The sequence below is a fragment of the Sphaeramia orbicularis genome, chromosome 12, assembly GCF_902148855.1.
Source record: "Sphaeramia orbicularis chromosome 12, fSphaOr1.1, whole genome shotgun sequence".
NCBI lineage: Eukaryota > Metazoa > Chordata > Actinopteri > Kurtiformes > Apogonidae > Sphaeramia > Sphaeramia orbicularis.
Window position 1 is genome coordinate 32,904,848 of NC_043968.1, and position 8,213 is coordinate 32,913,060.

An 8,213-nucleotide genomic window follows, 5' to 3' on the forward strand; every position below is an offset into this window, starting at 1 on the left:
CTGACCCCGGCATTCTGTGCCTGTCAAGGCTCTACCACGCTTGCATTTCTGTTTCTACATAACTTAACTCAAGAAAATAACTTTGGTATGCAGAAAAATGTTCTTTTTCCAAATTTTCTTCCTTAAAACCACCTCTGCAATGCAGTAACTAATGTTTGAGAGGAGTGAAAGTTCCTGGCAGATCCAGCCCATTGGGTTATTCATACAGATGTGGGGACCATTTATGTGCGTGTCTGTGCTTGCAGGTTGTTGTACGGGGATTAACAAAGTGACGAAGTGCAAGGTGTCTTACTGTACTAAATATTTTAACACCATCAGTTTTCTACATGTGCTCTTTTTAAGGGGGATGTTTTAAGAACGAGCCCTGGTTTCATCCTCCTTTGCTTCTCACATTCTCTTCTTTTCTTATCTTCTATCTTTTGTACTTTATTTTTTGCAATCTTGTGACCTACGTCTAAACTAATCTTTGCTTCACACTTCTTTTATTTTGTCTTTTAACATTTTTCTCGACTATCTGCTTGTCTTCTCTCTCAGTAACATAGCAACTCCACAGTTCGGATGTCCAGTCCAATGAGGGAATGTGAAGGAACAGGCAGTAATAGTGCTTTCAAGTAGTTTTTCTCTTTTTTTTTTATTTGGTTCATATTAAATATAAGATAAAGTCAAATATTTGTTGTCTACATGTCTCTCTGCAGCCTTTCACACATTAGCATTAGTGTGCTGAATTATGCTGGACAATGTTAAAGGCCAGCAAGGTGTAGGTGTGTGCCGGGAGCATGTTGACCACTTATTCATCTTCAACCCTTTCCTGTCAGTCTACTACAGCCCTCAACCGCAATCCATCTGCAAATACACCACATGCATATGTATATACAAGACTCAACTCCCACATTCAGCCTGCCCATGCACTGAAGCCACCATCCTTTCACAAAAAGCAACCAACAAGGCACAAACACTTTCCCGACATACGCATACGTGCCCAAATTAATGTCCCCAAATTAGTGTCCCCAAATTAAAAATAAAAAAAGGCCAGAGCAGAGTGTAAACGAAAGTATTGACTCACTCCGCCCCTGCTTTTCCTCCCGTAAAACATCGGTTTAATATACAAGGCTTGTTCATAACGACAGAGAAAACATTGACAACACACATATGTACCGAACAGAAAGCACAAGTATTCATGCTTCCCGCAGAAGTCATATTTTGTGATAACGTTAGCACAAACCCAGAATCCAAATGCAGAACTCCGACAACAAAAGTTAGTTCCAAAGGTTATTGTTCACACACAGTGAAAAATTATAATGAGTGACAGAATCTTGAGGATAATGGTTGGGGATTTTCTCCTCAATTCGTCCTCCGGATCGAGGGCAGCAGCCCGTCTCCCCGAGCGGTGTAGGAGTCTTTTCCCCGACTGGGGAAAAGCAAAGGGAGGTCAGGGACTGAAACAGGTCATACCAGCAGGCTAACATCGAGCAACAGGACATAAGGACTAGCAAACTCACGTACCGGTAGTCAGGGCGAGAAGGTCAAAACCAGATCAGATGAGGCAGACAAAAACCGACAGGGATCAGCAGAAGACGAAAAACCGAGGAATCCAAAACAGGTCAAAACAAGGCAGCAACGAACAAACGAGGTCAAGTACGCTGGTCTGAACTACTGGAGTTACAACTGGCGACTGACAAGGGGAAAAGACAGGGTTTAAATACCAAAAGGGAGGGAAGACAACTAGACACAGGTGGATCAAATTAGGGCGGAGACAGGTAACCAGGTCAGAGGTCAGGATGAGCGGGAACAGAGTAAAACGACAGACAAGACACATGAGGGAAAACTTAACAAAATAAACAGGAAGTGACACACAAACATAAAAGACAGACAAGACCAGACTATTGTCTGGCAGCAGGTATGACATATTTTGCGCCGTTTGATTGGTCTAATCACCCGTTTCGGCCATGAAGAGGTGATGAGAGCTTGGAGATTGAGACTTTCCAACATATGAGTTTCATAAGATTTAGAGCATAGTTTCTATAAAATTATATTAAACCACACCTGAAAAGCTTTTGAGCAGTTCAAAGCTCCTGGGGCTTCCAGTAGGTGCTTTATTTGAGCAGTGTGACTTTTTTGTCAGCTCTAGAAGGTAAAGTATAGCTTCAGCACAGGGGATCAGTGATCAGAGAGCGAGAAGGCCAAAAGGACTGCAGCCAAAGTAAAAGGAGACAGATTGAGAAAGATGAGGAGATAATGAGAGAAGTTGGTGCAAGTCCATAGATATTGAGAAAAACGATGAAAAGAAAATGGAGAAGGAAGCAGTAATGAAAGAAGAAAAATGGAAGAGAAAAAACATAATAAGCAAGAGAATAGGGATGTAACGATTTCCAGTATAATGATAACCGCAGTAAAATTCCAGACGCTTAGTATAACCATTTCAAATTCTAATTATCATTAAAACTGTGTTTGATTACTGCACTTTGAAAAACTCATGGTGATATTGCTCATTTCCTGGAGAAGCAGCAGCACTCCAGGCGTGCACGAGCAGTTTGCAATGTTTGGCCTCTGAAAACATGGTGGGAGTCACCCACATGGACAGCACTCCAGAGATTCATTTGATTTGTATATAGTTTGTGTTATTTTAAACACCTGCACTACGGATTTGTTTACATGTGGTTGTATTGTTCTTACATCCACATTACTTTAATATGTTACTTTATGCACATTTGATTTCTACCTAAGGTACACCAAAGAGGAAAAGTGTCCTTTCTGTACCAGTTCTGAAATCTGTAAGACTAGATTTCACACATGAACACTGAATGTTAAGAAAGGTATTTTATCTATAACTTGCACAAAGTGCAATTTCCTCTTATGGCCATAAGGTGCCATCTTTAATGTACATTTGTATGTTTGATGTTTACATGTAAATATTTTAATGTTTCTGCCAACAGAAAGTACATTGTGCATGTTATTTTATTTGTTTGTCTTTTTTTAAAAATAAAACTTGGTTAAATTATTTCTGTGTGTGCATAAGTACTTTTTGAACATTTTGAGCACATTTCAATAATACCGCAGTAATAATGCTAATTTTGGTCACAATAACTGTGATATGAAATTTTCATATTGTTACATCTCTCCAAGAGAATAAGTCAGTGTGAAAAGAAGAGACAGAAAACATGGCTAGTTAGATCAGGGTTGGTTCTAGCCTTTTTGGCACCCTAGACGAGATATGAATTTTCACACACACACACACACACACACGGCCCCCCCCGTGTGTGCAGGGGGGGGGGGGGGGGCAGAAGAGGAGTTGCACAAAGCAGCCAGCAGCAAACCAGATAGAAACATATGTAAACCAAACATATTGTTAAGGTGGTGGAAAGGAAAGGAGAGGACTCACATGCTCAGTGCTGAAGGGAGAAAAATGAATTTAACAGAAATAACAACGTTAACAAAGAAACACACCAAAACCTGAGTCAGAGTCCGAGTGGGTAAGTGTCCGGGTTACGTAACGGATGAAGATGATGTAATGGATCAGCGTCGCGCAGCTGCAGCACCAAGCCTTAAATAGCCTCACTGGTAACGTGCTGCAGCCGCGCGACGCTCAACAGCTGAGTCAGATCATGGGCAAAGAGGTAATGAAGTGGAGAGGGAAGAGCCGGCGGTCCCACCGGCACAGACCGTGACACATATATAAACCAGCTAACCAGCAGCAAACCAGATAACAACATATATAAATCAAACATATTGACCCTTTGCACGTTACGTCACGCTCTGTTCATGCCGCAAACGAGTGCCATGATGGACAGCGGAAGTTCTGGACTGCAAACCGGGTAACATCTAATTTGATCTGAACGTTCTCATTTTTATTCATTTTTTAACCCTGCACACAACAGTTCCATCCTTCTTCAAAGACACCCATGGTTTCAGCTGGGTTGAATACAGAGCCGGGATATGATGGACCTGATATTACAGATAGAACAGGCTCTGTTTGTGTCCATAGCACATTAGCTCCACCAAACGCTAGCTAGATGGCTAGACTGGGTTAACTACTATGAACCACTCTGTTCCAGTGGCTGTTATAAGTAGCCTTCAATATTAGCTCTGTTGTTGTAGTGGCTGCCTTTCTACACTAGCTACACTACAGTATATGTCCTACTGTTATTGCCATTCTGCTGTTCCATATGTTCTAGTGGTGGAACTGTACACATTACTGTGTGTAGATAGTAGAAAGGCAGACACTTCAACAGCAGAGCTAATACTGTAGGCTACTGATGACAGCCACTAACATTATTACACAATGTTAGTTCATTAGAGTTGCTTTTGGTTACAATCTATTGGAGTTTTGATGGCATGCTGAGAGAAACATGCTAAAAACATACACAGCTAGCTAGCTAACATTAGCTGTATCTTTCCTTTACCATTATGAGATACATTCCTCTGCCATGAGCTCAGTACAGCGACACAGTAATCTAACCTGAGACTAAGAACTGGGATCATCCAGACTTTTGTATGCTTTTAGATCAGCACCTGTGTATGGGGACACTCCATTTAGAACAGAATGGTACACATTGTGTGCATTAAACTGGAGGATTTTGATCTGATGTAGATCCGTAAACACATCAGGAGGCAGAAGGTATGGGTCGGTAGCTAGCCCTGCTATCGCTAGCTTCTCCAAATAGTGTTCTTTGTGCCATCCAGTAAGGTGAGTCACTTCGCAGGACAACTCCAAAGCTTTATTTTCAGTGCTGGTAGTCAGAATCCGTCGCTCATTCGTTTGTTTACTGTTTTCGCTTTTGCCGTCCACCATGGCGCTGCACCCCTAGTCACGTGATAACTGTGACATTGGTGCAAAGGGTCTGTAGAAACCAGCCAACCAGCAGTAAACCAAATAACATATATTAACCAAATAAACCAGTTCAGCAGCAGTAAACCAGATAGAAACATATATAACCCAGTTCAGCTGCAGTAAACCATACACCTTAGCAGATATCTCATATCTTAATCATCTACAGTTCCATTATTAGCCAACTTTGCTTCATTTCAGTTCAGCTAGCTGTTACTAGTACCATCAAACATTTTTAACATTATAAAAGGCTGGATACCTCTGTAATTGGATTACTTTTCTGCCTCCTCTTTTCTCCTCTTCTAAACTGTGCAGCTAAGGGCTTGGAAGGCCTTTTCATAGTGATAAATTCTCCAACCTTTACCTGGATGTTTAGTTCAACACCGGGCTGACGCTGTCATTCACCTCTGTCTCTGTCACTCACACAGACGCAGTAAGCATCTGGTCAGGGAGAGTTCACCCGAGGAATTAAGGGGGGGGGGGGGGGGTAGTTTTGTTTTTTTATGCACATTTCTTTATTTTTAATACAGTTAATGAGAAATTATCACATTATCAGTACTAGTATTTCTTTATTTACAATAATAATTATTACTATTATTATTTTTTTCTTACCAGCAGCGCCCCATGTAGTGGTTGGCACCCTAGGCAACCACCTATATGGTCTATGCCACAAGCCAACCCTGAGTAAAAGGTTAGTACATGGCCAAAAGCATGTGTAGTGGTGTGCACCTTTTGTTTCATCTCTTCTTCTCCACTGTCTTTCACTTGACAGGGCTACAAATTCACTGACAAATAAAACAGAAATCCACATTTACATCAATCAATTAAAAGAGGAGCGTTTCAGCTGATCTCAGTTTATAGAGGGTTCAGGATGTTTGTTAAATCCACACATAATGAGAAACAGAGAAACATTTTTAGCCGTGTCTTCTGCTATTACATGACATATTTGTGTACAGTGTGTACAGTTGTAAAACTTTGCCTGTTATTGATGATTAAATTCTTGAAAAGCTATGATTAAATGATAGCACACAAATTAGCCCATTTTAAGGTCCACCAAGTTCCCTCAAGTATATATAAATAAGTATAGTACTTACCAAACCAGCTCAGAACTAAACTTCTCCATCTTTGTCTTTATTTGTTTCCAGTAGGTCTGTATGGAGATGACTGTGTAAGTGAAGTAACTAATTAAATTTCTGGACTGTTTTACTCACTGAAGTAGCTCTGTCTAAATATGTAACAGTACCAAAGGAAATAGAAGAGAACAGACACAAGCACCAAAAAGAAAAGAGGACAGAGGAGCAGCTTGAAAATGGAGCTGAGGCAGGAGAGTGACAGCTGCTGGACAGGTGGGGAATAGCAGGACGCCAAGAGAGGACAGTCCATCTGAAAATGTACAACCAGCCTGTTTACATGACCATAAAACTCCGATAACTGGGAGCAATCATATAATTGTAATAATCAGAGCTGACGCATTTACATGCACTTAAGAAGTGCGATAATCAAAAACCCTGGTTTAGATGCTCCAGTCCATTATTAAATTTCTTTGGGAATACGCTCAGTGGTGGTAGACTCAAACTTCCTGTAACTGTCTTCCACTCATGTTTGACTTTGTAACTTCCGTTTTCTACGATTTTAATTGTGTTTATACATGAAAAAGAATGAAATAAATCACATGAACCTGTATACATGCAGGAAGACATTGGAGAATTGAGGAGAAACCCAGATGTGGTCATCTAGTTTGTCATAGACAGATAAGTTACTTGATAGAGCATATCAGATGCTGTTTACATGATCCTTTAAATCAAATAACTCCATAAATCGGATAACAATCAGAGTATTAATGTACATGTAAACAGGCTCACTGACAAAATTGACTCAAGTATGTATGAGCACCAGCAGTTCCAAGTCAGGAATAAATGAATGACTTTAAAAAGGCCTGTATGCAATATTTCTACATTTAAATTTTTTTAAAAAAGCTAAAATTATGATTAGAATGTTTAGAATAAAGGACACTGAAGTTGTGCCAAAGATGCCATTGTATTTAATTGCAGAAATATGAACTGAATATATTCACACTAACGGTCCAGTGGATTTCTGTGACCACTAGAGGGAGTAGTGAGTCAATCAGCTGGTCTACCACGGAGACAAAAACTAACACCATGAGGCCTTTTACCAAACTATCAGAGAGTGATGAGATGGGATGGGTTCCACTATGTGGAACTGGCTCGGCTCGGCTCAACTCGGATACCAGGTACTATTCCTGGAGATCGTTTCCATTACAGGATACTACAGACTTTACAGTACCTGGACGTCACAGTGATGCAGCGCGTTACTTCTGTGTCATCTGCTCAGAGAGTTGCTGATAAACTTGCTCGTTGCGCGTTCTCATCAAGCTCATGCTGAATTTTTTCATCTGACTCTCCTCAACTGACCATGGTGTAGTTTTGTGGGCTGTCATCATGTGGATTAACCTACCTCTATATTTACTGTAAACTTCCTCATCTGTTTTTTGTAAAACAGCGGGTCACAGAGATGAGTCTCTGACCAATCAGTGGTCTGCAGTGTTTACATGTCACGTTTTAGTATCTGCTCCCCAGTCCTGGAACCTCAGCGGAGGTGATACCAAACAACTAGTACTGGGAACCAGATTCCAGGTCCTTTTTCGTTATGGAAACGCAAAAGGCTGAGTCAAATCGAGTCAAGCCGGTACCACATAGTGGAAACGTGGCATAAAACACAACTTTTGGAGTCAAAGAAAGTGACAAAACGATGAAAGTTAGAAACACTGGGAGTACAGTTGGTGTCGGCTGCTGCCTTATTGGTACAGACAGCTGCCTGTCAGCCAGCTGCGCCCAATTAGAAAAAAGAGAAAAAAAAGAAAAAAAAAAAAAATAGAAAGTTAGAAACACTTGTCGTTTTCACCACTGGACACAGCTCTAAATGAAAAGAATGGAGTTTGATGTTGAAACGGCAGCTTTTATACTACAGTGAGTTGCATTTTGAAGTGTTAAAGTTTTGGTGGGATGTTATTATCTTTGCTAAGTTTGCTGTTTGTTGATTCATGGTTTAAACTAAATTGTGAAAGCTCTTGACCTTGTTTGGACAATTCCAAACAGATCTTTGTTTCAGCTTTTGACACCACAAACTGTGCAGAAAACAGAGGTGGTTTGTGGTTTGACTGTGACCATTTTCTGTTTAAAAACAGGGTGTTAACATGAATTACCAGCTGAAAGCACTTGCAAATGAAAAGACTGTTATTTTGATTGACTATCAAAATAACCAGTTGGGAGTTTTTGTTTGAAGAATAAAACTTGCTGATACCATAATACAGATGTGTGTAAAGAATGAGCTTTACAGTCTGTGGATGCATGCACTTTGAATTGTCTTG